Raw genomic sequence first — 14,238 nt, forward strand, 5'->3', positions numbered from 1 at the left:
TCTGTGCGGTAATGGGAATTTTAAACTTTTTATTTTGAAATAAAATATTTGCAAAATAATGCAAATTCCATACAGTGAACTCCAATATACCCTTACCCACTTCCCACCCCCCAATACAGATCCACCAATTTTAACATTTTGCCACCTTTGCTATTGCATTATCTATCTATCTGTCTGTCTGTCTGTCTGTCTATCTATCTATCATCTGAACGTTTGAGAACAGGTTGCACACATCATACTCTTGGAACACATTATATGTCTATGTACATCTCCTAAGAACAAGGATATTCATTTATGTAATAATCATAAGTGCAGTTAGTTAGTTCAAGAAATTTAATATTGATATAAAGCTTACATTCTTTATTCCAGTTTTTTCCTATGTCCCATTGATGTCCATTGATTAGTAGTAGTATATTGCTGGGGGTTTTATATTAATAATAGTAGTGATGAAGTTGATTGCGCCTAAGATTGAAGAGACTCCTGCTAGGTGTAGTGAGAAGATGGTTAGATCTCTTTAGTTACTCTGTTTTTCATTTATTAGAGAAGTTGCATTTATTGGTGTTGATGAACTTGTTAAATGCATATTTCCAAATATTTCACAGGTAAAAATTTTTTTACGGGTATTTTAATTGATTGGATGCATATTAGGTACACAGTTAAAAAGTTTGAAAGTGCTACTCTCCCAAACAAAAGACAGTAAATAGAATAAAGATAGCTACTATTACATAAATGGAAAGAATAATCATGAATAAGATGAAATATGTGATGTTTGATCACAGTCAAATAAAACTAGTCTTTTAAAATGAAAAATCACTTATTGAAACTGTAGAGTTGGTAGATTATGTATGTCATTTAAGTATTACTTCAGGGCTTTACAAAACAATTTTATTGGCGGTATTTATATGTGAGAGGAAAATAAATGTTTACTGGATATAGTGGTCAGGTTTCAGGCGACATGATTTAACAGTAAAGCTTTAATATCAGAAAAACAAGTTTAACTGCTAGTATTTTATAGATGCTACCAAAACTAGAGTGAAATTTGTTAATAATATATTAACTTCATTCTAATAGTCTATAAAATACGTCAAAGGAAGTTAAAATTTTAACTAAGAAAGGAACTCAGACTAACTTTAAAGTTTCTAATATCCATTAAGTTTACCTACCATCTTTCCCTTACCACAAAGTACCTTCTTATTTATATTAAAACCCATTCCTTATGAGGACTTTAATTCTCTTCTGCTGTCTCAGTCTTGGAGCACATCCGGCAGAGCACAGCATTAGAACAGCATACCAAAGTATCCGTTTCACAATTCTGTTAACTGTTCCAGTGAAGACACACAAGGATAATGGTCTTTGAACATATCTGGCAATTTGGAATTTTTCGCTTGAAGACACCGAGAACATCTCACTGGTGTTAGAAACTTCAGCTCTTTAAATGCAGAATTTGTTTCATCAAACTGCATCTTCTTTTTTACACTTTGCGAGTATGGTGTAGTAGAAACATTATATTTAATTAAGCAACTTGCTCTGGTTTCGTTATTGGGGGTTTTAGTATCACTGACGGGCTCTTTTGTTTTGTCCTCTTGTTCTTTTTCACAGTCTTGAAATATCAGATTTCTATGCGGTTTGTTTTCCATTTCCAGTTTTTCTGGCTCTAGGTTAACACCTGTATTTTCAGTGTGGACTTCTTGGATTTGTTCCATTGCTGCACAAGCCTCAGTATTTTCTCCAGAATTAAGTTCTTTTTGACTCTTCAGTGTTGGAATATCTACAGTTGCATGTTGTATCTCTTCAATAGGCTGAGCCCCTGCCAGAATGGCTTTCTCATAGATTGCGATGATATTTTCAGTGGAACTTGTGATTGGTACAAGACGTGCAAAGCATATCCAGTATTTAATAAGCTTTTTCATATCTGGAATATTTTCAATCAGATCATTCCGTGTGGCCAATATTTCTTCTTTTGGGCATTTCTCATTAAATCAGTTTCAAGCATTCACAAATGTCTTATTTACTTTTTCAGTAAATAGTCTCTGTTCATCTTCTTCTGCCATGGTAGTCCAGAAAGACCCAACTGGTTTTTCATTTTGTCCTTCAGGTTTTAGCTGGCTAAGTATGGAGCTAAGAGGCCTTTTTAGCACTCTTTCTTTGTCAGCTTTCCACTCGGTCAGGCAGATTTTTCTCTCTCCTGCAGTTTCTTTGGGCTGAGTCAATCTGTGAAAGGTTGCTTTGGCTTTGGCTGCAGTATGTCTTTGCTGGTCAGTGGTTTTGGACTGTTCAATCAGTTTGGTATTAGAAGATAAAGGAGGCCTGGTTATAACTTTAGAAGCCAGGTTTCTTGACAATGTCTCATTTCTTTCTTTTTTTTAATTTTTTTTTTTAATTTATGAAACATATCCACATACAAACACAAACATTCTTACCATATGTTCATTCCATTCTTGTTATATAATCAGTAACTCACAATATTATCACAGTTGTATATTCATCATCATGATCATTTCTTAGAACATTTGCATCAGTTCAGAAAAAGCAATAAAAAAAACAGAAAAAAATTAATACATACCATACCCCCTTACCCCTCCCTTTCATTGATCACTAGCATTTCAGTCTATTAAATTTATTTTAACATTTGTTCCTCCTATTATTTATTAATTTTTAATCCATATGTTTTACTTGTCTGTCTGTAAGGTAGATAAAAGGAACATCAGACACAAGGTTTTCACAATCACACAGTCACATTGCAAAAGCTGTATCATTATACAATCATCTTCAAGAAACATGGCTACTGGAACACAGCTCTGCATTTTCAGGCAGTTCCCTCCAGCCTCTCCATTACACCTTAACTAAAAAAAAAGTGATATCTATTTAATGCATAAGAATAACCTCCAGGATAACCTCTCATCTCTGTTTGGAATCTCTCAGCCATTGACACTTTGTCTCATTTCACTCTTCCCTTTTTGGTTGAGAAGGTTTTCTCAATCCCTTGATGCTGAGTCCCAGCTCATTCTAGGATTTCTGTCCCTCATTGCCAGGAAGGTTTACATTCCTGGGAATCATGTCCTACATAGAGAGGGGGAGGGCAGTGAGTTTGCTTGTCGTGTTGGCTGAGAGAGAGAGGCCACATCTGAGCAACAGAAGAGGTTCTCTTGGGGGTGATTCTTAGGCCTAATTTTAAGTAGGCTTAGCTTGTCCTTTGCGGGGTTAAGTTTCATATGAACAACCCCCCAGATTGAGGGCTCAGCCTATTGCTTCGGTTGTCCCCACTGCTTGTTTGTGAGAATATCAAGAATTCTTCACTTGGGGAAGTTGAGTTTTCCCTCCTTCTCACCATTCCTTGAAGGGGATTTTGTGTATACTTGTTTATTCACTGTTCAAAATCACTCTGGTATTTATTGGGGCATCACTCTGGACAAACCTACAAAATCTCATGCCCTACTCAAGGTTCCATGTACTGTGGTGTTCAGTTAATGTGTTCATATGAGTTATATTAGGAAATACACTAGGCAAAATATAAATTTTGTACCAAATGAACATTTTTTGCTTTAGTCTCATAAGTTAAAGTTTTAAAATATGAATTACCATCTGTTTTCAACACCCTGCACTATTAACATTCCTGTGTTCTTCCTCATGCAAAAACATTTTTTAATTTGTAAATTTAGTCACTACCATTATACACTCTAGGTATTCCTAGATTATATCATTTCAGTCTTTGTTGTCTATCTTTTCTTCTGATTTCATTTGTGCCCCCAGCCCTCCTCCTTCTATCATTCTCACATTCAGCTTCATTCAGTGTACTAACATTATTGTATTACAGTTAGGTAGTATTGTGCTGTCCATTTCTGAGCTTTTATATTCAGTCCTGTTGCACAATCTGTATCCCTTCAGTTCCAATTACTCAATATCTACCCTATTTCTATCTCCTGATGGTCTCTGTTACCAACTGAAATTCTCCAAATTCATTCACTAATATCAGTTGATATCAGTGAGACCATATTTATCCTTTTGCTTCTGGCTAATCTCACTCAGCCTAATGTCCTTAAGGTTCATCCATGTTGTTACATACTTCATAACTTTATTCTGTCTTACAGCTGCATAATATTCCATCGTATGTATATACCACAGTTTGTTTAGCCAATCGTCTGTTGATGGACATTTTGGCTCTTTCCATCTCTTGGCAATAGTAAATAATGCTGCTATAACATTGGTATGCAAATGTCTGTTTGTGTCCTTCCCTCATGTCCTCTGAGTAGATTACTATATTAGTGTTCTCTAGAGAAACAGAATCAACAGGAAACACTCAAATATAAAATTTATAAAAGTGTCTTATGTAACTGTGGGAATGCAGAGTCCAAAATCCACAGGGCAGGCTGTGAAGCTGATGATTCCGATGGAGGGTCTGGACGGACTCCACAGGAGAGGCTCGCCGCCGAAGCAGGAAGAGAGCCTGTCTCTTCTGAATCCTCCTAAAAAGGCCTCCAGTGATTAGATTAAGCATCACTCATTGCAGAAGACACGCCCCTTGGCTGATTACAAATGGAATCAGCTGTGGATACAGCAGACATATCATGATTTAGTTCTATGAAATGTCTTCATTGCAACAGACAGGCCAGCACTTGCCCAACCAGACAAACAGGTACCACCACTTGGCCAAGTTGGCACATGAATCTGACCATGACAATTACCTAGCAATGGTATTAATGGGTGTGGTAGTTAGATTCAGTTGTCAGCTTGGCCAGGTGACGGTGCCTAGTTCTATTGCTGTTGACCTGAGTTGATGGCATATGAACCTCATCTGTTGCTGATTACATCTGCAGTTGGCTAGAAGGTGTGCCTGCTGCAATAAACGATGTTTGATTTAATTGGCTGGTGCTTAAGTGAGAGAGCTCAATGTAGCACAGCCCAAGCAGCTCAGCATACCTCATCTCAGCATTCCCAGCTCAGACCAGGCCTTTGGAGATGCAGAAAGGAATCACCCTGGGGAAAGTTGTTGGAATCCAGAGGCCTGGAGAGAAGGCCAGCAGAGATCACCCTGTGCCTTCCTACTTAAGAAAGAACCTCAGTTGAAAGTTAGCTGCCTTTCCTCTGAAGAACTAATGAAATAAATCCACTTTTATTAAAAGTCAATCCATCTCTGGTGTGTTACATTCCGGCAGCTAGCAAACGAGAACACCGGGTGTATCATTTCTTTTTATGTCTTGAGAATTTATTTGGACCCTAGATAAATATGTTTTTATTTGTAGTTCTCCCTTTCCAGTAGGCCCTTTCTGGATTGTAACATTGGCAGAATGTTGATGCTCTGTTTCACCTTGTCCAGGCGATTATTGTGGTGACTTCTAATAAGAGGTCGCACAAGTTGTGTGTCCTGACATGCAGTGCTTGCAAGTTTTGTGGTAGTTACATTTGAGACTTATTTTTCACTATTATACTGCTGGTGTTTATAGGTTGAGGCTCTGTGGCTTCAGAGACAGTAGTTGAAAGTTTCTTGGTTGTTGCAGAACTTACATCAATGACTTATAGAGGTTTTTTTCTAAGTGAATTAACCTTAGACTAAACAATTTGGCCACGATAAGATATCAGCTGCACAGGTTTTCGTGGGAATGTTAACAGCATCTTCCTGACGTTTCTCTGTAGTCATTTGTGGTTTTTTTTTTTTTTACTATTTTTTTAAAGTGAAATGACTGAGTAAATGTCATATGTTAATTTGGGGGATAATCTTTGATTGGAAACAACTTAATAGCTTGATTATTATCATCAAAATTATATATACCGACTGCTATGGTTGAATTGGTTGATTCGTTAGAAGGTTTTAAAGGAATGTAATTTTTTTCCATGCTTATATTATTTTTGCTCTCTGTAGATCTACTGGCATTTCTTTTTCAGTCATTTTTGTTCTAAGTTTCAGAACTTTTGTCTCTTCTTGGACCTGGTGTTCAGTTGTCATCATTCTCTGGTTTCTGGATATCTGATCTTCCTCTTTGTATACAAAACATGTATTTCTTTCTAATAGAAGTTCCTTGAGGTTTTGTCTTCTTTGCTCTTCACTCCATAAAGGCCAGTAGGTTAGAAACACCTCTGTCAGCTGGGTAGTCACGTGCTGGCATCTGCTGGTCCCTTGCTCCTCAGCTGTGTTGCCTGCAGCCTGGCTTCCTGTGGAGGATCTTTACTTTGCTTCTCTGGGGCTGGCTGTCATCTCTTGGCTTCCTTGGCTCTCTCCAGGTTCTGGCTTGCTTAACATCTCATGAGAAGGCACATAGTAACGTCTGCTAGGCTACAAACATCTCCACACATCCTTGTCTCTGCTCTGTCAGTGCTGAAGTTTCTACCGGCTCTCTCTCTGTTGGTTCTGTAGTTACTGTCAGCTCTGACTCTCTCCAAAAGGTTTCTTCTTTTAAAAGATTCCAGTAAACTAATCAAGACCCACCTGGAATGGGTGGAGTCACATCTCTATGTAATCAAAAGTCACACCCACAATTGGGCATGTCACATCTCTGTTGAAATATCTAATCAGAAATTTCCAACCTACAGTACTGAATCAGAATTAAATGAAACAGCTGCCCCACAAGATTGGATCAAGATTAAAACATGGCTTTTCTGGAGTGCATAATATTTTCATACCGGCACAGCTCCTTCCCTCACCCCCAGATGATGAGATAGAAATAGCATTTCTTACTTGTAAACATCTTTCTGTGTGTTCACTTGTCCTGCCATAATCCTTCCATCCTCCCCTAGTAATATCACCTCCATAAAGCCCACACAAACATCCAGTACGTTAGACAAAACCATAGAAGTAGGAACTAGAAGATTTGGGGAGTGGGGTAGGGGAGAGTTAGAGAGTTAGGACGGAGACCTGGTTGTTCTCCTCATTGGCCTGAAGATAAAAAATTTTTTGACAACTTTTCCTCGCTACAGATATATTTTTAATAACTTTTTGATTGTATAATCAACATATATATGAAGCAAAGAAAGAAAAAAACATTAGTTTTCAAGGCACTTTTCAACAAGTGGTTACAGGACAGATCCCAGAGTTTGTCATGGGCTATCATATGATCCTCTCAGATTTTTCCTTCTAGCTGCTCCAGAATATAGGAGGCTGGAAGGCATAAATATTTTTTTATCATCACAATTGACTTTTTTTCTTTATTGTGAAAAATGACAAATACAAAAAGCAATAAATTTCAAAGCATAGTATCACAATTAGTTGTAGAACATATTTCAGAGTTTGACATGGGTTACAATTTCACAGTTTTAGGTTTTACTTCTAGCTGCTCTAAGATACTGGAGACTAAAAGAGATATCAATTTAATAATTCAGCAATTATACTCATTTGTTAAATCCTATTTCCTCTGTATAACTCCACCATTACCTTTGATCTTTCTGTCCTTCTCTCTAGAAGTGTTTGGGCTATGGCCATTCTAACTTTTTCATGTTGGAAGGATCTGTCAGTAATATAGGGTAGGGAGATGGAAATATCTGATGTTCTGGGGAGGCTGGGCCCTCTAGGTTTCAGGACCCATCTGGAGGTTGTAGTTTTCTGGACAGTTACACTAGTGTCTGGAACCCTTGTGGAATCTTATATATTGCCCTATGTGTTTTTTAGGATTGGCTGGAATGGTCCTAGTTGGGGGTTGGCAGTTGTGGTAGGTAGCAATGTCTAACTGCAGCTTGTGTAAGAGCGATCTCCAGAGTAGCCTTTTGACTCTATTTGAACTCTCTGCCACAGAAACTTTATCGATTACACTTCTTTTCCCACTTTTGTCAGGATGGGATTGTTGAACCCCTGGTGCCAGGACTGAATTCATCCCTGGGAGTCATCTCCTGTGCCTCCAAGGAGACTTTCACCCCGTCCCACGTAGCTCCACAAGAGCAAGCCTCAAGATCAAGGGCATGGCTTACTGATTTGCATGTCCCTTAAGTTTGACACCATATCAGGGGATTCCCTGATGGTAACGTTTAATAGTTCCCTATTTTTTCTCCCATCCTTCAAGGGACTTTGCCAGTACTTTTTGAATTATTTGTTTATTATACTCTAAGATGTATCCAGGTATTACATTAGAATATTCAGGATTAATGGACCACATTCTTATTCTGTGTTCCTGTGTTTCAGTTGTTCAAATGAGCTGTACAGACAGGTTGAGTTAGATTATGTGCTTCAGAAAATTTCAGTTCCAGACCAAATAAACCTTTCTTCCTTTGGTCTCAAAGAGTATGTGTGGTTCTAAAATAAAGCAATGTCTTCCATACCCCTGTGTTCTGAATTGCTTTAACCCCAACCTGATTGGCTTCGTTCTTATCTCTAAACATCAGGTTATATATATATAATTTCTTTTTTTTTTTTCCAATTTCCTAATTTTATTTTATTTTTTATTTCTTTATTAATTAAAAAAATTATCTAACAAAACATTTAGAAATCATTCCATTCTACATATACAATCAGTAATTCTTAATATCATCACATAGTTGCATATTCATCATTTCTTAGTACATTTGCATCGATTTAGAAAAAGAAATAAAAAGACAACAGAAAAAAAAAAACTATACCTCACATGCAGCTTCATTCACTGTTTTAACATAATTACATTACAATTAGGTAGTATTGTGCTGTCCATTTCTGAGTTTTTGTATCCAGTCCTGTTGCACAGTTTGTATCCCTTCAGCTCCAATTACCCATTATCATACCCTATTTCTATCTCCTGATGCTCTCTGTTACCAATGACATATTCCAAGTTTATTCACTAATGTCGGTTCACATCAGTGGGACCATACAGTATTTGTCCTTTAGTTTTTGGCTAGTCTCACTCAGCATAATGTTCTCTAGGTCCATCCATGTTATTACATGCTGCATAACATTCCATCGTATGTATATACTATAGTTTGTTAAGCCACTTGTCTGTTGATGGACATTTTGGCTGTTTCCATCTCTTTGCAATTGTAAATAATGCTGCTATAAACACTGGTGTGCAAATGTCCGTTTGTGTCTTTGCCCTTAAGTCCTTTGAGTAGATACCTAGCAATGGTATTACTGGGTCATATGGCAATTCTATATTCAGCTTTTTGAGGAACCGCCAAACTGCCTTCCGCAGTGGTTACACCATTTGACAATCCCACCAACAGTGGATAAGTGTGCCTCTTTCTCCACATCCTCTCCAGCACTTGTCATTTTCCGTTTCGTTGATAATGGCCATTCTGGTGGGTGTGAGATGATATCTCATTGTGGTTTTGATTTGCATTTCTCTAATGGCCAGGGACATTGAGCATCTCTTCATGTGCCTTTTGGCCATTTGTATTTCCTCTTCTGAGAAGTGTCTGTTCAATTCTTTTTCCCATTTTCTAATTGGATTGGCTGTCTTTTTGTTGTTGAGTTGAACAATCTCTTTATAAATTCTGGATACTAGACCTTTATCTGATATGTCATTTCCAAATATTTTCTCCCATTGGGTAGGCTGTCTTTTTACTTTCTTGATGAAGTTCTTTGATGCACAAAAGTGTTTAATTTTGAGGAGCTCCCATTTCTTTCTTTCTTTCTTCAGTGCTCTTGCTTTAGGTGTAAGGTCCATAAAACCGCCTCCAATGATAAGATTCATAAGATATCTCCCTCCATTTTCCTCTAACTGTTTTATGACCTTAGACCTAATGTTTAGATCTTTGATCCATTTTGAGTTAACTTTTGTATAGGGTGTGAGATACGGGTCCTCTTTCATTCTTTTGCATATGGATATCCAGTTCTCTAGGCACCATTTATTGAAGAGACTGTTCTGTCCCAGGTGAGTTGGCTTGACTGCCTTATCAAAGATCAAATGTCCATAGATGAGAGGGTCTACCTCTGAGCACTCTATTCCATTCCATTGGTCGATATATCTATCTTTATGCCAGTACCATGCTGTTTTGACCACTGTGGCTTCATAATATGCCTTAAAATCAGGCAGCGTGAGACCTCTAGCTTCGTTTTTTTCCCTCAAGATACTTTTAGCAATTCGGGGCACCCTGCCCTTCCAGATAAATTTGCTTATTGGTTTTTCTATTTCTGCAAAATAAGTTGTTGGGATTTTGATTAGTATTGCGTTGAATCTGTAAATCAATTTAGGTAGAGTTGACATCTTAACTATGTTTAGTCTTCCAATCCATGAACACAGTATGCCCTTCCATCTATTTAGGTCTTCTGTGATTTCTTTTAACAGTTTCTTGTAGTTTTCTTTGTATAGGTCTTTTGTCTCTTTAGTTAAATTTATTCCTAAGTATTTTATTCTTTTAGTTGCAATTGTAAATGGAGTTCGTTTCCTGATTTCCCCCTCAGCTTGTTCATTGCTGGTGTATAGAAATGCTACAGATTTTTGAATGTTGATCTTGTAACCTGCTACTTTGCTGTACTCGTTTATTAGCTCTAGTAGTTTTGCTGTGGATTTTTCAGGGTTTTCGACGTATAGTATCATATCATCTGCAAACAGTGATAGTTTTACTTCTTCCTTTCCAATTCTGATGCCTTGTATTTCTTTTTCTTGTCTAATTGCTCTGGCTAGAACTTCCAACACGATGTTGAATAACAGTGGTGATAGTGGACATCCTTGTCTTGTTGCTGATCTTAGGGGGAAAGTTTTCAATTTTTCCCCATTGAGGATGATATTAGCTGTGGGTTTTTCATTTATTCCCTTTATCATTTTAAGGAAGTTCCCTTTTATTCCTATCATTTGAAGTGTTTTCAACAGGAAAGGATGTTGAATCTTGTCAAATGCCTTCTCTGCATCAATTGAGATGATCATGTGATTTTTCTGCTTTGACTTGTTGATATGGCGCATTACATTAATTGATTTTCTTATGTTGAACCGTCCTTGCATACCTGGGATGAATCCTACTTGGTCATGATGTATAATTCTTTTAATGTATTGCTGGATTCGATTTGCTAGAATTTTGTTGAGGATTTTTGCCTCTATATTCATTAGAGAGATTGGTCTGTAGTTTTCTTTTTTTGTAATATCTTTGCCTGGTTTTGGTATGAGGGTGATGTTGGCTTCATAGAATGAATTAGGTTGCTTTCCCTCCACTTAATTTTTTTGAAGAGTTTGAGCAGGGTTGGTACTAATTCTTTCTGGAATGTTTGGTAGAATTCACATGTGAAGCCGTCTGGTCCTGGACTTTTCTTTTTGGGAAGCTTTTGAATGACTGATTCAATTTCTTTACTTGTGATTGGTTTGTTGAGGTCATCTATTTTTTCTTGAGACAAAGTTGGTTGTTCATGCCTTTCTAGGAACATGTCCATTTCATCTACATTGTTGTATTTATTCGCATAAAGTTGTTCATAGTATCCTGTTATTACCTCCTTTATTTCTGTGAGGTCAGTGGTTATGTCTCCTCTTCCATTTCTGATCTTATTTATTTGCGTCCTCCCTCTTCTTCTTTTTGTCATCTTGCTAAGGGCCCATCAATCTTGTTGATTTTCTCATAGAACCAACTTCTGGTCTTATTGATTTTCTCTGTTGTTTTCATGTTCTCAATTTCATTTATTTCTGCTCTAATCTTTGTTATTTCTTTCCTTTTGCTTGCTTTGGGGTTAGTTTGCTGTTCTTTCTCCAGTTCTTCCAAGTGGACAGTTAATTCCCGAATTTTTGCCCTTTCTTCTTTTCTGATATAGGCATTTAGGGCAATAAATTTCCCTCTTAGCACTTCCTTTGCTGCGTCCCATAGGTTTTTATATGTTGTGTTTTCATTTACATTCGCCTCGAGATATTTACTAATTTCTCTTGTAATTTCTTCCTTGCCCCACTGGTTGTTTAAGAGTGTGTTGTTGAGCCTCCACGTATTTGTGAATTTTCTGGCACTCTGCCTATTATTGATTTCCAACTTCATTCCTTTATGATCTGAGAAAGTGTATGATTTCAATCTTTTTAAATTTGTTGAGACTTGCTTTGTGACCCAGCATATGGTCTACCTTTGAGAATGATCTATGAGCACTTGAGAAAAAGGTGTATCCTGCTATTGTGGGGTGTAATGTCCTATAAATGTCTATTAAGTCTAGCTCATTTATTGTAATATTCAAACTCTCTGTTTCTTTATTGATCCTCTGTCTAGATGTTCTGTCCATTGATGAGAGTGGGGAATTGAAGTCTCCAACTATTATGGTAGATGTGTCTGTTTCCCTTTTCAGTATTTGCAGTGTATTCCTCACGTATTTTGGGGCATTCTGGTTCGGTGCATAAATATTTATGATTGTTATGTCTTCATGTTGAATTGTTCCTTTTATTAGTAGATAGTATCCTTCTTTGTCTCTTTTAACTGTTTTACATTTGAAGTCTAATTTGTTGGATATTAGTATAGCTACTCCTGCTCTTTTCTGGTTATTATTTGCATGAAATATCTTTTCCCAACCTTCACTTTCAACCTATGTTTATCTTTGGGTCTAAGATGTGTTTCCTGTAGACAGCATATAGAAGGATCCTGTTTTTTAATTCATTCTGCCAGCCTATATCTTTTGATTGGGGAATTCAGTCCATTAACATTTAGTGTTGTTACTGTTTGGGTAATACTTTCCTCTACCATTTTGCCTTTTGTATTATATATATCATATCTAATTTTCCTTCTTTCTACACTCTTCTCCACACCTCTCTCTTCTGTCTTTTCGTATCTGTCTCTAGTGCTCCCTTTCGTATTTCCTGCAGAGCTGGTCTCTTGGTCACAAATTCTCTCGGTGACTTTTTGTCTGAAAATATTTTAATTCTCCCTCATTTTTGAAGGACGATTTTGCTGGATACAGAATTCTTGGTTGGCAGTTTTTCTCTTTTAGTAATTTAAATATATCATCCCACTGTCTTCTTGCCTCCATGGTTTCTGCTGAGAAATCTACACATAGTCTTATTGGGTTTCCCTTGCATGTGATGGATTGTTTTTCTCTTGCTGCTTTCAAGATCCTCTCTTTCTCTTTGACCTCTGACATTCTGACTAGTAAGTGTCTTGGAGAATGCCTATTTGGTTCTATTCTCTTTGGGGTATGCTGCACTTCTTGGATCTGTAATTTTAGGTCTTTCATAAGAGTTGGGAAATTTTCAGTGATAATTTCTTCCATTAGTTTTTCTCCTCCTTTTCCCTTCTCTTCTCCTTCTGGGACACCCACAACACGTATATTTGTGCGCTTCATATTATCATTCAGTTCCCTGAGCCTCTGCTCAAATTTTTCCATTCTTTTCCCTATAGTTTCTGTTTCTTTTTGGATCTCAGATGTTCCATCCTCCAGTTCACTAATTCTAACCTCTGTCTCTTGAAATCTACCATTGTAGGTTCCCATTGTTTTTTCATCTCTTCTACTGTATCTTTCATTCCCATAAGTTCTGTGATTTTATTTTTTCAGACTTTCCATTTCTTCTTTTTGTTCATTCCTTGCCTTCTTCATGTCCTCCCTCAATTGATTGATTTGGTTTTTGAACAGGTTTTTCATTTCTGTTCGTATATTCAGAATTAGTTGTCTCAGCTCCTGTATCTCATTTGAGCTGTTGGTTTGTTCCTTTGACTGGGCCATATCTTCAATTTTCCTGGTGTGATTTGTTATTTTTTGCTGGCGTCTGGACATTTAATTACCTTAATTAGTTTATTCTGGAGATTGCTTTCACTTATCTTACCTAGGGTTTTCTTGCTAGATAAGTTTGTTGTCTATCTGTTCACTGACCTTCAGTTCAGCTTTTTCTGGGCCTCTAGCTTAAGTTTTGTTTAACAGAGGGTAAATTTTCAGTTCTTATTTTCTTGTTTCTTGTCCTGCTTGTAAGGTGCCTTTTCCCTCCTACCCTTAGGAGGGTCTACATAGGTATTACACACTCCAGCTGGGTTTTCCCGGACTAAGCTGGCCTCCTTTCGGGGTGAAGGAATCACCTGCATCAGTTTTCCCTGAGTGTGAGACCCAGCAGGTTGAAAGACTTTCCTGTGAAGTCTCTGGGCTCTGTTTTTCTTATCCTGCCCAGTATGTGGCGCTTGTCTGTCTGCGGGTCCCACCAGCAAAATATGTTGTGACTCCTTTAGCTTTGGAAGGCTCTCCCTGCTGAGGGCATTTTGGAGACAGAGGAAAGGTTGTAGGCTGGTTTTAATGGCTTCAAATTGTGAAGCTCTGGGATCTGAATTCCTTGAGAGAGGGATTCCACCTGAGTTGCATTTCACCCCTCCCGTGGGGAAGGTTCAGGTGGTAGAGAGCCCTGAAAGCAGCCTGTTTCTGCGTTTGGGGCAGTTGCAGCCTGTGTAATCCTGGCGCTGAGTCCAGAGGCAACC

General features: G+C 37.6%; 1 protein-coding gene and 2 pseudogenes across 1 annotated transcript in view; 1 reads left to right on the forward strand and 2 right to left on the reverse strand.

The window, feature by feature from the left end:
* AK3 (adenylate kinase 3) overlaps window positions 1-14,238 on the forward strand; it is a 51,743-nt gene that overhangs the window by 13,767 nt on the left and 23,738 nt on the right. The window lies entirely within an intron of this gene.
* Window positions 1,226-3,477, reverse strand: LOC143675103 (cytoskeleton-associated protein 2 pseudogene; annotated as a pseudogene).
* On the reverse strand, window positions 5,154-6,680 carry LOC143675105 (cytoskeleton-associated protein 2 pseudogene; annotated as a pseudogene).

The sequence above is a fragment of the Tamandua tetradactyla genome, chromosome 2 (assembly GCF_023851605.1).
Source record: "Tamandua tetradactyla isolate mTamTet1 chromosome 2, mTamTet1.pri, whole genome shotgun sequence".
Taxonomy (NCBI): domain Eukaryota; kingdom Metazoa; phylum Chordata; class Mammalia; order Pilosa; family Myrmecophagidae; genus Tamandua; species Tamandua tetradactyla.